The sequence below is a fragment of the Phyllobates terribilis genome, unplaced genomic scaffold (genome assembly GCF_046119375.1).
Source record: "Phyllobates terribilis strain yellow unplaced genomic scaffold, ASM4611937v1 Scaffold_4__5_contigs__length_816908805, whole genome shotgun sequence".
In the NCBI taxonomy this organism is placed as follows: Eukaryota; Metazoa; Chordata; class Amphibia; order Anura; family Dendrobatidae; genus Phyllobates; species Phyllobates terribilis.
In genome coordinates, this window is record NW_027362764.1 from 684,199,725 (window position 1) to 684,217,822 (window position 18,098).

Sequence of the window (18,098 nt, forward strand, 5' to 3'; positions counted from 1 at the left end):
CATAGGACATGGTTTGCAGACCAGTCACCATTCTGGTCGCTCTTCTCTGAACTTGCTCCAGTTTGTCTATGTCTTTTTTAAAATGTGGTGCCCAAAACTGTACACAGTATTCCAGATGAGGTCTGACCAAAGAGGAGTAAAGACCGATAATGACTTCACGTGATCTAGACTGTATGCTTCTGTTAATACATCCCAGAATTGTATTTGCCTTTTTTGCTGCTGCATCACACTGTTGACTCATGTTCAGTCTATGATCTATTAGTATACCTAAGTCTTTTTCACATGTACTGTTGCTTAGCTCTATTCCTCCCATTCTGTATATGCTTTTTTCATTTTTATTGCCCAGATGTAGTACTTTACATTTTTCCCTGTTAAAAACCATTCTGTTGGTTGCTGCCCACTGCTCCAGTTTATTTATGTCTTTTTGAATCCTCTCTCTCTCTTCTCTAGTATTAGCTATCCCTCCTAGCTTTGTGTCATCAGCAAATTTAATCAGTTTACCCTCAATTCCTTCATCTAAATCATTGATAAAGATGTTGAACAATACAGGTCCCAGGACGGAGCCCTGTGGTACCCCACTTGAGACATTCATCCAGCTGGATGTGAAGCCATTTACAACCACCCTTTGAGTCCGATCACTAAGCCAGTTATGAATCCACCTAACAGTTGCCTGGTCCATTGCATACTTGGTCATTTTTTCAATAAGGATGGTGTGAGATACTTTGTCAAATGCTTTGCTGAAGTCAAGATATACTATATCTACAGCATTTCCCTGATCCACCCAGTCAGTGATTCTGTCATAGAAGGAAATTAAGTTAGTCTGACATGACTTGTTAGTTACAAACCCATGCTGAATCTGGTTAATCACTTCATTCTTATCCATGTACTTAAATACATGTTGTTTAATAATTTGTTCAAAGATCTTTCCTGGTATAGAAGTCAGACTCACCGGCCTATAGTTCCCTGGGTCCACCTTCTTCCCCTTTTTGAAGATAGGAACAACATTTGCTCTTCTCCAGTCTTCTGGGACTTCTCCTGTTCTCCAAGAATTTTCAAAGATTATGGAGAGTGGTTCTAAAATTTCTTCTACGATCTCCTTCAGTACTCTGGGGTGTAATTCATCTGGACCTGGAGACTTGAACTCATTTATGTTAGCTAAATATTCCCTCACAATCTTTCTGTTTACAGATAACTTGGATTCCTCTATTCCTTTAAAAGGACAGTGAAGATCAGTTGATGTTACATTTTCTTTCTGAGAGAAAACAGATGCAAAATAGGAATTAAAAAGTTCGACCTTCTCAACATCCTCTCTTACCATTTCTCCATTTTCATCCTGTAAAAATCCTATAGCATCTTTGACTTTTCTTTTACTTTTGACATACCCCCAAAATCCTTTTTTATTGCTTTTGACATCTCTTGCAAGCCTAATTCATTGTCAGCTTTAGCTAACCTGATACGTGCCCTGCAGGATCTGCAGACTGCATTATAATCTTCTTTAGATAATCCTCCCTCTTTCCATTTAATAAACATTTCTTTCTTTCTTTTTAGCATGTGTTTAAGTTCTGTGTTCATCCATCCTGGTTTCCTTAAATGCTTCCCATTCTTCCTACTTTTCGGGATTGTTAACGATTGTGCTTTGAGAATCTCATTTTTAAAAATTTCCCATCCTTCCTGGACATTTTTGTCCTTAATGACATCCAGCCATTGGATCCTTTCTATTCTCTTTCTGAGTCTCTTAAAATCTGCCTTTCTAAAATCTAACCTTGAAGTTTGAGTCTTCACATGTCTTCTTCCTCTAGTTATCCAAAATTCTATAATAGCATGATCGCTGCCTCCTAGGGTCCCAGCCACCTTTACTTCCTTAACCATTTCCTCCCTTTTTATAAGGATTAGATCCAAAGTTGCAGATCCCCTTGTTTTCTTCCCTACCTTTTGGAAGATAAAGTTGTCAGCAAGAGAGGATAAGGATAACCTTCCTTGCACTGAGGTTAGCTCTTTGTCAGCCGACTGGCTTGGTTACACAAGCTTCTTTGCAGAGAAACATGTTACTTCTGCTGGCCCTCGCTAGGCGGCCGGCATCCAAAACCTTCCATGGGCACCTGCTGAAAGCCTGGCCCCTTCACGGCCCCGGGTGCTTTTAACACCATCATTTCCACACGGCGAGCTGCGGAGTCAATAAGCACTCCTAGCCGTGGCAAGGAGCTCGGTGTCAGGCCTGCGTGAAGGCGGAGGGGTAGCGTACTTAGCTGCCAACTGGCTCAGAGGCCTTGGGGCTTCCATCATCTAAGTTACTTAAGGTCAGTGTCTGGCAAGGCGCCGTTCCATGCTAGCCGAGCTGGGCAGTAGGGCAAAACGTCATCAAAATGTTCTACAGCACCCGGTGTTCCCAGGAGGTCTCCCATCCAAGTGCTGTCTGAGCCCAGCCCTGCTTTGCTTCCGAGATCAGATGAGATTGGGCGTATCCAAGCTGGTATGGCCAGTAGACGCTGCTCGAACCATCGCCCGGCCAGCCTTTCTCAGGATCGCTTGGTGGCGAGCAATCTGGCCGTGACGGGGCGGGCTCCGAAGGGTCCATGCAAAGGCTGTGCTGTCCCTACAGGTGTGGTTTGTTTAGCAGTGATTCACCCGCCGCATCAGGTGTCTTCAAAAATGTCTCAGCGCAGGGTCTCCTGCAAGCTAAACCCTTCATTGTGGTAATGTGACAGAAAGAGCAAGCTGGACCCGTAACTTGGGGGCGGAGCGAGACGTCCAGGGGTGAATGAAGGAAGAGGGTGAGATGGTTGCCAGTGACTTTGAGCTGCTCTTCAGGGGGGAGGGTCGTGTTGCCTGCAAAGGTCTTCTGCTTGGGGTTACCGGTGGTTGCCTCCAGCCACGCGGGAGACGCTGGTCCTGGTGAAAAGGAGCCTAGTATTAAAAGTAAAGAAGCAACAATGCTGGAGGCCCACGGTGATCAGAAGGATGCTGGTATTTTGCAGAGATTAAATAGCGCAAGAGAGAAAGCAAATGAAAAAAAGAAAAGAGAAGGAATGTGTGCACTTGTGAAAGGGAATGGAAAAAAGGCATAGAAGAGAGTACCCCCTGCTGGTGGAAGGAAAGAAAAAGCAAAAGCTTACAGCACCTCGTATTCCCAGGTGGTCTCCCATCCAAGTACTAACCAGGCCCAGCCCTGCTTAGCTTCTGAGATCAGACAAGATCGGGTGTGTTCAGTGTGGTGTGGCCGTAGGCAGAGACAAGTTTCTCACTTGCTGCTTTTCTACTTTGACGTCTGGCTGCCGGCTGCCCTTACCAGTGCTCTGCAAGACCAGGTCCTTTTGTGCTTTCCCTTCTCTTCAACTTTTTTGCTGGCTTCCTTAAAAGGTCTTGTAGACACAACACCCCACTCAGAGCCGCTGAGCTCACTGATCGGCTGCAGCGCTGTCGACGGAACTTCAGCTTCACGGCCAATGCCACAGGCCGGGAGCAGAGGCGAGACTCACCGGTAGACCCGGGTAGGGTGAGTAGAGCGTGGTTAGTTGCTTTCTAATAGCCTGCAGCCGGGGATTAACTTTTAATGAAAGGGAACAATCCCTTTGACTGTCTGCAGCGCGCCACACCTAGGAAGCGCACTCTCACACACAAGCCAGCATGCACACGTCCTCGCACGTGACAACACCCCCTATCTGCCTCTACAAACTCTCCGTCACCATGCGTCAGACTCTCCTGCCTGTTTTATGATTTCAGGGCCCTAGCAGGAATCACCCCCCCCTCCCCAATTCCTTCCTTGCCTTCCTTGCCTTCCTTGCCTTCCTTGCTCTGAGGTTAGCTCTTTGTCAGCCGTCTGGCTTGGTTACACAAGCTTCTTTGCAGAGAAACATGTTACTTCTGCTGGCCCTCGCTAGGCGGCCGGCATCCAAAACCTTCCCTGGGCACCTGCTGAAAGCCTGGCCCCTTCACGGCCCCGGGTGCTTTTAACACCATCATTTCCACACGGCGAGCTGCGGAGTCAATAAGCACTCCTAGCCGTGGCAAGGAGCTCGGTGTCAGGCCTGCGTGAAGGCGGCAGGGTAGCGTACTTTGCTGCCAACTGGCTCAGAGGCCTTGGGGCTTCCATCAACTAAGTTACTTAAGGTCGGTGTCCGGCAAGGCGCCGTTCCATGCTAGCCGAGCTGGGCAGTAGGGCAAAACGTCATCAAAATGGTCTACAGCACCCGGTGTTCCCAGGAGTTATCCCATCCAAGTACTGTACGAGCCCAGCCCTGCTTTGCTTCCGAGATCAGATGAGATCAGGCGTATCCAAGGTGGTATGGCCAGTAGACGCTGCTCAATCCATCACCCGGCCAGCCTTTCTCAGGATCGCTTGGTGGCGAGCAATCTGGCCGTGACGGGGCGGGCTCCAAAGGGTCCATGCAAAGGCTGTGCCATCCCTACAGGTGTGGTTTATTTAGCAGTGATTCACCTGCCGCATCAGGTGTCTTCAAAAATGTCTCGGCGCAGGGTCTCCTGCAGGCTAAACCCTTCATCGCGGTAATGTGAAAGAAAGAGGAAGCTGGACCCGTAACTTGGGGACGGAGCGAGACGTCCAGGGGTGAATGAAGGAAGAGGGTGAGATGGTTGCCAATGACTTTGAGCTGCTCTTCAGGGGGGAGGGTCGTGTTGCCTGCAAAGGTCTTCTGCTTGGGGTTACCGGTGGTTGCCTCCAACCACGCGAGAGACGCTGGTCCTGGTGAAAAGGAGCCTAGTATTAAAAGTAAAGAAGCAACAATGCTGGAGGCCCACGGTGATCAGAAGGATGCTGGTATTTTGCAGAGATGAAATAGCGCAAGAGAGAAAGCAAATGAAAAAAAGAAAAGAGAATGAATGTGTGCACTTGTGAAAGGGAATGGAAAAAAGGCATAGAAGAGAGAGCCCCCTGCTGGTGGAAGGAAGGAAAAAGCAAAAGCCTACATTACCTGGTATTCCCAAGTGGTCTCCCATCCAAGTACTAACCCTGCTTAACTTCTGAGATCAGACGAGATCAGGCATGTTCAGGGTGGTGTGGCCGTAGACAGAGATAAGCCTCTCACTTGCTGCTTTTCTACTTTGAAGTCTGGCTGCCGACTGCCCTTTCCAGTGCTCAGCAAGACCAGGTCCTTTTGTGCTTTCCCTTCTCTTCAATTTTTTTGCTGGCTTCCTAAAAAGGTCTTGTAGATACAACGCCCCACTCAGAGCCGCTGAGCTCACTGATGGGCTGCAGCGCTGTCAACGGAACGTCAGCTTCACGGCCAATGCCACAGGCCGGGAGCAAAGGCGAGACTCACCGGTAGACCCGGGTAGGGTGAGTAGAGCGCGGTTAGTTGCTTTCTAATAGCCTGCAGCCGGGGATTAACTTTTAATGAAAGGGAACAATCCCTTTGACTGTCTGCAGCGCGCAACACCTAGGAAGCGCACTCTCACACACAAGCCAGCATGCACACGTGCTCGCACGTGACAACACCCCCTATCTGCCCCTACAACCTCTCCGTCACCATGCGTCAGACTCTCCTGCCTGTTTTATGATTTCAGGGCCCTAGCAGGAATCACCCCCCCCCCTCCCCAATTCCTTCCTTGCACTGAGGTTAGCTCTTTGTCAGCCGTCTGGCTTGGTTACACAAGCTTCTTTGCAGAGAAACATGTTACTTCTGCTGGCCCTCGCTAGGCGGCCGGCATCCAAAACCTTCCATGGGCACCTGCTGAAAGCCTGGCCCCTTCACGGCCCTGGGTGCTTTTAACGCCATCATTTCCACACGGCGAGCTGCGGAGTCAATAAGCACTCCTAGCCGTGGCAAGGAGCTCGGTGTCAGGCCTGCGTGAAGGCGGCGGGGTAGCGTACTTAGCTGCCAACTGGCTCAGAGGCCTTGGGGCTTCCATCATCTAACTTACTTAAGGTCGGTGTCCGGCAAGGCGCCCTTCCATGCTAGCCGAGCTGGGCAGTAGGGCAAAACGTCATCAAAATGGTCTACAGCACACGGTGTTCCCAGGAGGTATCCCATCCAAGTCCTGTCCGAGCCCTGCCCTGCTTCCGAGATCAGACGAGATCAGGTGTATTCAAGGTGGTATGGCCAGTAGACGCTGCTCGATTCATCGCCCGGCCAGCCTTTCTCAGGATCACTTGGTGGCGAGCAATCTGGCCGCGACGGGGTGGGCTCCGAAGGGTCCATGCAAAGGCTGTGCCGTCCCTACAGGTGTGGTTTGTTTAGCAGTGATTCACCCGCCGCATCAGGTGTCTTCAAAAATGTCTCGGCGCAGGGTCTCCTGCAGGCTAAACCCTTCATCGCGGTAATGTGACAGAAAGAGCAAGCTGGACCCGTAACTTGGGGGCGGAGCGAGACATCCAGGGGTGAATGAAGGAAGAGGGTGAGATGGTTGCCAGTGACTTTGAGCTGATCTTCAGGGTTGAGGGTCGTGTTGCCTGCAAAGGTCTTCTGCTTGGGGTTACCGGTGGTTGCCTCCAGCCACGCGGAAGATGCTGGTCCTGGTGAAAAGGAGCCTAGTATTAAAAGTAAAGAAGCAACAATGCTGGAGGCCCACGGTGATCAGAAGGATGCTGGTATTTTGCAGAGATGAAACAGCGCAAGAGTGAAAGCAAATGAAAAAAGAAAAGAGAATCAATGTGTGCACTTGTGAAAGGGAATGGAAAAAAGTCATAGAAGAGAGTGCCCCCTGCTGGAGGAAGGAAGGAAAAAGCAAAAGCTTACAGCACCTGGTATTCCCAGGCAGTCTCCCATCCAAGTACTAACAAGGCCCAACCCTGCTTAGCTTCTGAGATCAGACGAGATCAGTCATGTTCAGGGTGGTGTGGCCGTAGGCAGAGACAAGCCTCTCACTTGCTGCTTTTCTACTTTGAAGTCTGGCTGCCGACTGCCCTTTCCAGTGCTCAGCAAGACCAGGTCCTTTTGTGCTTTCCCTTCTCTTCAATTTTTTTGCTGGCTTCCTTAAAAGGTCTTGTAGATACAACGCCCCACTCAGAGCCGCTGAGCTCACTGATCGGCTGCAGCGCTGTCGACGGAACGTCAGCTTCACGGCCAATGCCACAGGCCGGGAGCAGAGGCGAGACTCACCGGTAGACCCGGGTAGGGTGAGTAGAGCGCGGTTAGTTGCTTTCTAATAGCCTGCAGCCGGGGAATAACTTTTAATGAAAGAGAACAATCCCTTTGACTGTCTGCAGCGCGCCACACCTAGGAAGCGCACTCTCACACACAAGCCAGCATGCACACGTGCTCGCACGTGACAACACCCCCTATCTGCCCCTACAACCTCTCCGTCACCATGCGTCAGACTCTCCTGCCTGTTTTATGATTTCAGGGCCCTAGCAGGAATCACCCCCCCCTCCCCAATTCCTTCCACACCATCCTTGCCTTCATTGAACTGAGGTTAGCTCTTTGTCAGCCGTCTGGCTTGGTTACACAAGCTTCTTTGCAGAGAAACATGTTACTTCTGCTGGCCCTCGCTAGGCGGCCGGCATCCAAAGCCTTCCCTGGGCACCTGCTGAAAGCCTGGCCCCTTCACGGCACCGGGTGCTTTTAACGCCATCATTTCCACACGACGAGCTGCAGAGTCAATAAGCACTCCTAGCCATGGCAAGGAGCTCGGTGTCAGGCCTGCGTGAAGGTGGCGGGGTAGCGTACTTAGCTGCCAACTGGCTCAGAGGCCTTGGGGCTTCCATCATCTAAGTTACTTAAGGTCGGTGTCCGGTAAGGCGCCGTTCCATGCTAGCCGAGCTGGGCAGTAGGGCAAAACGTCATCAAAATGGTCTACAGCACCCGATGTTCCCAGGAGGTATCCCATCCAAGAACTGTCCGAGCCCAGCCATGCTTTGCTTCCGAGATCAGACGAGATCAGGCGTATCCAAGGTGGTATGGCCAGTAGACGCTGCTTGATCCATCACCCGGCCAGCCTTTCTCAGGATCGCTTGGTGGCGAGCAATCTGGCCGTGATGGGGCGGGCTCCGAAGGGTCCATGCAAAGGCTGTGAGGTCCCTACAGGTGTGGTTTATTTAGCAGTGATTCACCCGCCGCATCAGGTGTCTTCAAAAATGGCTCGGCGCAGGGTCTCCTGCAGGCTAAACCCTTCATCGCGGTAATGTGACAGAAAGAGCAAGCTGTACCCGTAACTTGGGGGCTGAGCGAGACGTGCAGGGGTGAATGAAGGAAGAGGGTGAGATCGTTGCCAGTGACTTTGAACTGCTCTTCAGGGGGGAGGGTCGTGTTGCCTGCAAAGGCCTTCTGCTTGGGGTTACCGGTGGTTGACTCCAGCCACCCGGGAGACGCTGGTCCTAGTGAAAAGGAGCCTAGTATTAAAAGTAAAGAAGCAACAATGCTGGAGGCCCACGGTGATCAGAAGGATGCTGGTATTTTGCAGAGATGAAATAGCGCAAGAGAGAAAGCAAATGAAAAAAAGAAAAGAGAATGAATGTGTGCACTTGTGAAAGGGAATGGAAAAAAGACATAGAAGAGAGTGCCCCCTGCTGGTGGAAGGAAGGAAAAAGCAAAAGCCTACAGCACCTGGCATTCCCAGGCGGTCTCTGTTAAATGGTTAATTATGGAAATTCATTTGGAATGTTAATCGATAATCATTTTTCTGAGTTCTATGCCTCAGCCATAGTGTCTAGTTGACATGCGCTATTTGTGTGTGTATTTTTGGTTCACTACCATATGTAGAACAGTTATATAATTTATAACTAATTATTGTATGTACCTGCTGCAATCTGATTCTTTTTAATGGACAATCCAAGAATAAATAGATACATTTTTTTATAAGAATATCGTGATATTGATACTTTGAGAAGTCCTCAGTAGAAAAAAATAATACAGGAAGACTATTATTTTACAATGGTGAGCCAGCCAGTCCTGTTTTTTTGTTTTTTAAATTAAGTAAGTGAATTTCTTCCGTGAACAAGGGGGGAGTCCTAACGAGCTGAACAGCTGTTGTTCACGTGTCAGTAAATTCACTAGTTTGTCACGAGAAGCAGAAAGGACCTACAGACTGAGGAAAGACAGGAAGCAGAGGTACTAACAAGGAACAGAATCACACAGGAAAAGACTCAGACGAACTGAAGACAGGACGTGCTGATAAAGAGAAGCCAAGGAATCTTAAGGTAAGCAAAATATGGATATAATTTCTTCTTTTGCTAAACAAAGTAATATTAATTTCAAAGGTAATGTAGGAGATGACATAGAAGTTTTGTGGCTCAGTTTATACAAAGAATGTGAATTGCAGAATTTACAGTTAACTTCTAAATTGGTAAATAGAGACAAACAGAAATTGAGAAATATTCTACATTTGGTAGATTTTTTTCATAGTCTTGTGTCAGAGATTTCTAAGCAGGAAAATAGTGTAGAAGTGTCAGACGGTGATACTGATTCTGACTGTAATGTGGAAAATGAACAAGAAGTAAGACACGTGTCTGTAACTGAAGGTGACCTTTGGTCTGACCAAGAGACGGACATACAGAAACCTGACATGGGAGGAGACATGACTGACATACGAGAAACCGACATACTAGGTGATGTGGGAGGAGACGTGAGTGACGTAGGAGGAACGGACGTACAAGAGCCACTAAAAATATCAGAGAATTCTGGAATTACCCAGGCTCAACTCCAAATTAAAATGAGGAAAAATTTGCTGAAATTATACAAAATCATGCCAAAATATGATGTCAAAATCCATGCCTGTAGAAATTCATAGACATTTGAGAGCTTCTCTGATAAGTTTGATTTATCCAATGAGGAGAGGAATCAATTATTTAAAATATGGATTCCTGTGACATTGTCCAGACGTTTACATTTAATGCCCTGTGAAAATGACTCTCCTAATGGATGGGAAAATGATTCGGACAGATTAAGATATTTGATTTATTGTGTCACAAAGGATTTTCCCAACATAGAAGATCTGCAGAAACTAAGGATTGGTAGGAAGGAATGTACATATACATGCATGTCCATATTTGAACGGTTGTACAAAGCTCTCATCAAAAATGGAAAAGTACAACATATGATAACAACTTTTGTACAAAAATTCAAATTCCTAAATTCAGTTTCCCAAGTTATGGCATCACAAAAAATTCATTATTTGAATGTGCGCAGATGCTGGATTTTGTTAGAAAACATGAGAATCGTGAAAAGAAAATAAATCAAGCTAAATTTATAAAACCATGAAAGGTAAAATCTTACCAAAAGCCAATTTCAAACTCTCCTAGACTGAGTTATCCCCATAGTGAACTCTATCAAATACGCAGAAGATTTCATATATGTTATAAGCCATATCAGCCAGTGCAAAGATCCATCTCTCCACAGAATGAGTTAATTCTCAGTCAGAACTGTGATTCTCTAAAAAGGAAAATGGCTGAAACTGATGGACAGAGACAGGTGAGACGACCAACTCACTGTGACGTAATGTAATGTGGACAGAAGAACAGGCAGTTCTCTGAGGTTTTGAAGGATAGAAAAATGTCTTTCCTAAAGAGGGCGTTCCTGGAGATATTTGAGAGAGACAGAAGATTTTGTTTAGGGAGTGGCTAAGGAAAAACTGTAATTATAATGTTGTATCAAAATGTAATACAATGTCTCAATATTTATTTATAATCTCATACAGTAAAATTGTAGTTACATAGTTTCTAATAGTTCATATATATATATATACACTTGTCTAAGTAGAGATTGCGTATCATTGTATTTATATATACGTTTATAAAATATATATATATATAAATATTAATTAATAAATTAGAACTTCATATATATAAATTTAAGTAGCAATATTTTGAATTACATTAGAACCAACCAATATATGTATAAGATATTTAAATAATTCTGTTTCTGTATGAATTTGATATTTAATTTTATTTTCTTATATTTCCTTAGAGTTTTCATTCCAAAGCAGGATTTGATCAAAGAACTCTAAAATGGATTTATTTCTTTATTCACACAGGAAGTGAAAAAATTGCATGATTTTATGTGTATAACATTTTAAAATAATAACAATATATCTAGTTGAACTATAACATATATGTAATACTTATTAATTCTTTTGTGTTGCTAATATTTTCTGTGCATGAAGTGTTCGTGCAAATTAAAGTAGCTTTACAGCATGACGTGTGACAGCTGCGGCCTTTGAACTTTGAGCTAATAGTATAGTATCCCATTCATTCTATTTTCAACTGATGTAACTTAAGACCGGGCAGCCAGTGAAAAAAGAATCTAAGACAAGAATTTTTTCAAGTGTCTGAAATTCCAGTGACTTACTCTCATATTATATAATATGTACTTGGGGAATATTCAAAGAAATATAAAGATATTCAATTGATATGGCAATGCGCATTAATAAATTGGGATACAACAATTTTGGGTTAAATATATATATATATATCTAAAACTTCATATGTGGAATGTTTGAGTTGAACATATCTGTGAATGTCAGAGTGAAGGTGACAGATGAGTAAATCAGCAGCTGCTAAGTGTGATTGATGTGACAGAGGCCTCGTATGTTTGTATGTTTAAAAAAAAAAAATGTTTCCTTATGTGAAGGTACAAAAATATATTTAATTCTGAGGAAATTATAATACATAATTAGGTATTATCTACATATATATATTTCTATATTTCTTTAATAATTATTATTTCTTGATTTAACTAATAGTGGATAAGGGCAACCACACATCAAAATGGTTTACAAAGCAAATTTATATTTAGAATAATTTTCCACATGATAATATTCTTGAATAACTATAATATTATTTTTAATGGTTACCTAAATAGGTACACACCTCTCTTTAGTCAAATCTATGCTACTCATCAATATGAAATTTATGCACAATATTTCTAGAAGAATAATTATTTTTAATTGGGTTCTGATATATACATAAATTTTATAAAATAATATTTTTGGTATTAAGGGGGAAAATGTGTTTTTGATCCTGATTACATAATCACTTTTGATCAATACTTATTTTCCACACATTTTAATAAAGAAGAAATAATAATAAGGTACTATGGTATAATTAAGAAGGGTATTACATGCAAAGTTGCATAATATAATATTTTTTGGTGGTACTAGGTTATGACAAATATGAAATCATCCAGATAATGGAGATATAAGGGTATTTTTTATGGAGAATATAATTACTCTGCATTTGTCATTAAAATTTAAAGGCCTTATTTTTATTTTTATTCTTATTTTTACTCTTAATTTTATTTTTCATTTTTAAAATTTTATTCTTACTTTATACTTCTTATTTTTCTATTTTTTCATTTTTTAATTCTCATTTGATTTTATTTCAGTTCAATATCTCAATTGAGAAAACATTAATATTTAATAAAGTAATGTCTAATACAAGAGTATTGCTTCATTAAATATATATTGCTAAGGAAAAAAATGTTTACATTTTCTGAGTAAACACAACAATTCATTCATTCATTTATTCATTCATTCATTCATTCATTCATACATTCATATATTTATTCATTTTGGTTCAGGAGTATACATTCTTTGATATTATTGGTTTAATAAAGATATAAAAACTTGTTTTTTCAAAATACACTGACACCTATGGGTTGGAAAAGGTAATTACACCTATGACATAAAAATGTTCTATCATATGGAGAACTTGATTGATAATGAATTATTATCTATTATTGTTTATTATTCCAAACATAATTTATTTTAATATTTTGATAATAATTAGATGGATTTTACTGATTGCTATGGTACGCTGTGATATTATAGGTTAGGAAAAACTGCCAGATTTGGTATCAGATTAGGGAATGAAGACTTCAATCAAGACATCGCAATTATGAATTCTATCTTAATAAAGACTTTTAATTTTTATAAATCAAAGAGATTCTCAAAAGTTACAAGAAGAAGCAACTGATATCCGGACGTCTCAGAAGGTAACAGGTGTGAATGCTGAGTGTTATAATAGACTGTGTCCATTACATACAATACAATTCACACCACTGATCACCAGGACGGCAGAGGACGATGATCCCATATGTACTGTGTTGTGTTCAAGTTTCATCACGTTCCAGTGGTTTCTTATCACCTGCAATGCTTCAATGAAAGCAGGTGAACAGGTAATACCTGGCATATGTGTCCTGTATATAAAGGACTGAGTACTGTTTATGGTGCTATATAAAGCAGGAAAGTGTCAAGTTAACCCTTGCTTTACTGACCAAAGACGTCACATCTGTTCCAAAAGTGACACGAGACCAGTGCGGACACACGGAAGATTCCAAAGACGATCCAACGTAAGTCCAGGTGACACTGCACAGATATTAAAGCTACATTTCATCCATGGACTTTGTTTTCTTATCAACTGACACACATGATCTTTCTAATAAAGAGTACAGTTTATGGACTGAACAATAATGAACACAATTATGGACTGTACAATATCTACATGCTGTAATTTATTTCAAAAGAGTTTTCATCTAAAGACTGTGTTATAAAAGAACCAAGAAGAAGACGAGACGACGACCCGATGACATCAGATGATGACGATTGAACCCGCGATTGCTTCAATTTAGATATAGGGAAGTATAATTATACATATTAAATGAATATTAGTCACGGCTTACCATAACATGAATTCACATCATTATATAACAATAATCCGATATTGATACTATTATTGCTCTTATTATTATTATGGAAATTTAATGATATTGCCAAGGAAGAAGGAAAGAAAAAATGATTGATGAATGTATCTTCTTTTGAGAAATTTCAGTTAAAGTCCTTTTATTCTCAAAAAGGGGGAAATGTTAAATGGTTAATTATGGAAATTCATTTGGAATGTTAATCGATAATCATTTTTCTGAGTTCTATGCCTCAGCCATCGTGTCTAGTTGACAGGCGCTAGTTGTGTGTGTATTTTTGGTTCACTACCATATGTAGAACAGGTGTGCCATACGACTGGCTATAAAAGCCCATGGTACAGAAAGGGGGAGCTCTCTTGCTCTGCCCACCCCACAAGACACAGAATCTTCATGCTGAGAAGCAGATGACATGTAGGCCTGGACACATGCTGGACAAAGACATGATTTACCAGCCAGGATCCAAGGAAAGATGGGTGAATCTCAACAATTAAGATAATTATGGACAAATGGACAATTACTTTATAACTAATTATTGTATGTACCTGCTGCAATCTGATTCTTTTTAATGGAAAATCCAAGAATAAATAGATACATTTTTTTATAAGAATATCGTGATATTGATACTTTGAGAAGTCCTCAGTAGAAAAAAATAATACAGGAAGAGTATTATTTTATAGTCTCCCATCCAAATACTAACTAGGCCCGACCCTGCTTAGCTTCCGAGATCAGATGAGATCGGGCGTGTTCAGGGTGGTGTGGCCGTAGGCAGAGACAAGCCTCTCACTTGCTGCTTTTCTACTTTGACGTCTGGCTGCCGGCTGCCCTTTCCAGTGCTCAGCAAGACCAGGTCCTTTTGTGCTTTCCCTTCTCTTCAATTTTTTTGCTGGCTTCCTTAAAAGGTCTTGTAGACACAACGCCCCACTCAGAGCCGCTGAGCTCACTGATCGGCTGCAGCGCTGTCGACGGAACGTCAGCTTCACGGCCAATGCCACAGGCCGAGAGCAGAGGCGAGACTCACCGGTAGACCCGGGTAGGGTGAGTAGAGCGCAGTTAGTTGTTTTCTAATAGGCTGCAGCCGGGGATTAACTTTTAATGAAAGGGAACAATCCCTTTGACTGTATGCAGCGCGCCACACCTAGGAAGCGCACTCTCACACACAAGCCAGCATGCACACGTGCTCGCACGTGACAACACCCCCTATCTGCCCCTACAACCTCTCCGTCACCATGCGTCAGACTCTCCTGCCTGTTTTATGATTTCAGGGCCCTAGCAGGAATCACCCCCCCCCTCCCCAATTCCTTCCTTGCCTTCCTTGCACTGAGGTTAGCTCTTTGTCAGCCGTCTGGCTTGGTTACACAAGCTTCTTTGCAGAGAAACATGCTACTTCTGCTGGCCCTCGCTAGGCGGTCGGCATCCAAAACCTTCCCTGGGCACCTGCTGAAAGCCTGGCCCCTTCACGGCCCCGGGTGCTTTTAACGCCATCATTTCCACACGGCGAGCTGCGGAGTCAATAAGCACTCCTAGCCGTGGCAAGGAGCTCGGTGTCAGGCCTGCGTGAAGGGCGGCGGGGTAGCGTACTTAGCTGCCAACTGTCTCAGAGTCCTTGGGGCATCCATCATCTAAGTTACTTAAGGTCGGTGTCCGGCAAGGCGCCGTTCCATGCTAGACGAGCTGGGCAGTAGGGCAAAATGTCATCAAAATGGTCTACAGCACCCGGTGTTTCCAGGAGGTATCCCATCCAAGTACTGTCCGAGCCCAGCCCTGGTTTGCTTCCGAGATCAGACAAGATCGGGTATATCCAAGGTGGTATGGCCAGTAGACTCTGCTCGATCCATCTCCCGGCCAGCCTTTCTCAGGATCGCTTGGTGGCGAGCAATCTGGCCGTGACGGGGCGGGCTCCGAAGGGTCCATGCAAAGGCTGTGCCGTCCCTACAGGTGTGGTTTGTTTAGCAGTGATTCACCCGCCGCATCAGGTGTCTTCAAAAACGTCTCGGCGCAGGGTCTCCTGCAGGCTAAACCCTTCATCGCGGTAATGTGACTGAAAGAGCAAGCTGGACCCGTAACTTGGGGGCGGAGCGAGACGTCCAGGGGTAAATGAAGGAAGAGGGTGAGATGGTTGCCAGTGACTTTGAGCTGCTCTTCAGGGGGGAGGGTCGTGTTGCCTGCAAAGGTCTTCTGCTTGGGGTTACCGGTGGTTGCCTCCAGCCACGCGGGAGACGCTGGTCCTGGTGAAAAGGAGCCTAGTATTAAAAGTAAAGAAGCAACAATACTGGAGGCCCACGGTGATCAGAAGTAGAGATGAGCGTTGTTCTACTCGAACTGTTCGCCAATCTCAAATTAGAGCTGTTTTGGGCGGTGTTCGAGCCGTTCGGCGAACACGAACAATTTGAGAAAAATTCGGCTGTTCGAGGTTATGTTCGATAACTGTTCGTGCACCAAAATCATAACTGGATTTTTTCTCAGTAATGATGAAAATTAATGTTAATATGCAGTTTGAGTGTACAGCGGGGTGGGGGGAGGGGCAGGGGATGTATCTCTGTAGGAACAATGAAGATCTCCATTTTTTTTTCTCTTTCCCGCATTTACAGTGGGGAGGTGCAATCTGTCAGCCTATCAGCAGCGCACACACGGAGCGAAGTGCTTTTTTTCACACAAGCAAGGGCATGTGTCATTGGCAGTGTATGTCACATGTCCTTGCCCTATAAGACCAAGCCATTTTCCCCGTCGCCACCATTTTCTCACTGCTGCAGCTGCGCGTTAGACGGCACCGCTGTTGCTGTGTGCGCTATACCTTGTTAATTTCAAGCCAATTTTCGCACAAATATACAGATAGCTTGGGAGTAGGGAATAGTTGTGATTGCAGTCCTTTTAAGGACTAGGTTACAGCATTTCCTACGACTTTTATCAGGCAGGTCTGTGCTCTTAAATAGATAGGTTGTGGGAGTAAAGACTAATTGTAATTGGAGTCCTTTTCAGGACTAGGTTACATCAGTTCCTATCAGTTTTTGCCAGGCAGGTCTGTGCCAGTGCTGTGCAAGTTTTTTTCACAGCATTTGGCTGAATCTAGCAAAGATAATCCTTTTTGGCCTATTGCAGAGTGTGTTAGTCAGTGGAGTAGCCTATCTGTTTTGCAAGATATACCACCTGTGTATAGAATACCAATTTTTTTACTGCACCTAGTGAAGTAAAATCTTTTGGGCATAGCATCATTCTATTAGTCCATCTATACTGACCTCCATCAGGTTGCAAACTGAATCTAATTTTTTTCTGCATCTAGCTCTGAAAAAATATTTGGCCTTCTAGCAGTGTGTGGGACTTGTTCTATTAGTCCACCTATACTGACCTCCATCAGGTTGCAAACTGAATATATTTTTTTCTGCATCTACCTCTGAAAAAATATTGGGCTTCTAGCTGTGTGTGGGACTTGTTGTATTAGTCCATCTATACTGACCTCCATCAGGTTGCAAACTGAATATATTTTTTTCTGCATCTACCTCTGAAAAAATATTGGGCTTCTAGCTGTGTGTGGGTCTTGTTCTATTAATCCATCTATACAGACCTCCATCAGGTTGCAAACTGAATATAATTTTTTTCTGCATCTAGCTCTGAAAATATATTTGGCCTTCTAGTAGTGTGTGGGACTTTCTCTGTTAGTCCATCTATACTGACCTCCATCAGGTTGCAAACTGAATATAATTTTTTCTGCATCTACCTCTGAAAAAATATTGGGCTTCTAGCTGTGTGTGGGTCTTGTTCTATTAATCCATCTATACTGACCTCCATCAGGTTGCAAACTGAATATAATTTTTTTCTGCATCTAGCTCTGAAAAAATATTTGGCCTTCTAGTAGTGTGTCGGACTTTCTCTATTAGTCCATCTATACTGACCTCCATCAGGTTGCAAATTAAAAATAATTTTTATCTGCATCTACAGTAACTCTGAAAAAATATTTGGGCTTCTAGCTGTGTGTGGGACTTGTTGTATTAGTCCATCTATACTGACCTCCATCAGGTTGCAAACTGAATATAATTTTTTTCTGCATCTAGCTCTGAAAAAATATTTGGCCTTCTAGTAGTGTGTGGGACTTTCTCTGTTAGTCCATCTATACTGACCTCCATCAGGTTGCAAACTGAATATATTTTTTTCTGCATCTACCTCTGAAAAAATATTGGGCTTCTAGCTGTGTGTGGGACTTGTTGTATTAGTCCATCTATACTGACCTCCATCAGGTTGCAAACTGAATATATTTTTTTCTGCATCTACCTCTGAAAAAATATTGGGCTTCTAGCTGTGTGTGGGACTTGTTCTATTAATCCATCTATACAGACCTCCATCAGGTTGCAAACTGAATATATTTTTTTCTGCATCTACCTCTGAAAAAATATTGGGCTTCTAGCTGTGTGTGGGACTTGTTGTATTAGTCCATCTATACTGACCTCCATCAGGTTGCAAACTGAATATATTTTTTTCTGCATCTACCTCTGAAAAAATATCGGGCTTCTAGCTGTGTGT

The 18,098-nt window shown here is 43.6% G+C and overlaps 7 pseudogenes; all 7 read right to left on the reverse strand.

Annotated features, from left to right (window-relative positions):
- Window positions 1–2,365: 2,365 nt before the first annotated feature.
- Window positions 2,366–2,485, reverse strand: LOC141270149 (5S ribosomal RNA; annotated as a pseudogene).
- Window positions 2,486–3,106: 621 nt separating this feature from the next.
- On the reverse strand, window positions 3,107–3,225 carry LOC141267505 (5S ribosomal RNA; annotated as a pseudogene).
- Window positions 3,226–4,175: 950 nt separating this feature from the next.
- LOC141268604 (5S ribosomal RNA) lies at window positions 4,176–4,295 on the reverse strand (annotated as a pseudogene).
- A 1,655-nt stretch (window positions 4,296–5,950) lies between these two features.
- Window positions 5,951–6,065, reverse strand: LOC141270325 (5S ribosomal RNA; annotated as a pseudogene).
- Window positions 6,066–6,685: 620 nt separating this feature from the next.
- LOC141267415 (5S ribosomal RNA) lies at window positions 6,686–6,804 on the reverse strand (annotated as a pseudogene).
- Window positions 6,805–7,745: 941 nt separating this feature from the next.
- LOC141268639 (5S ribosomal RNA) lies at window positions 7,746–7,865 on the reverse strand (annotated as a pseudogene).
- A 7,422-nt stretch (window positions 7,866–15,287) lies between these two features.
- LOC141269019 (5S ribosomal RNA) lies at window positions 15,288–15,407 on the reverse strand (annotated as a pseudogene).
- Between the last annotated feature and the right edge of the window lie 2,691 nt (window positions 15,408–18,098).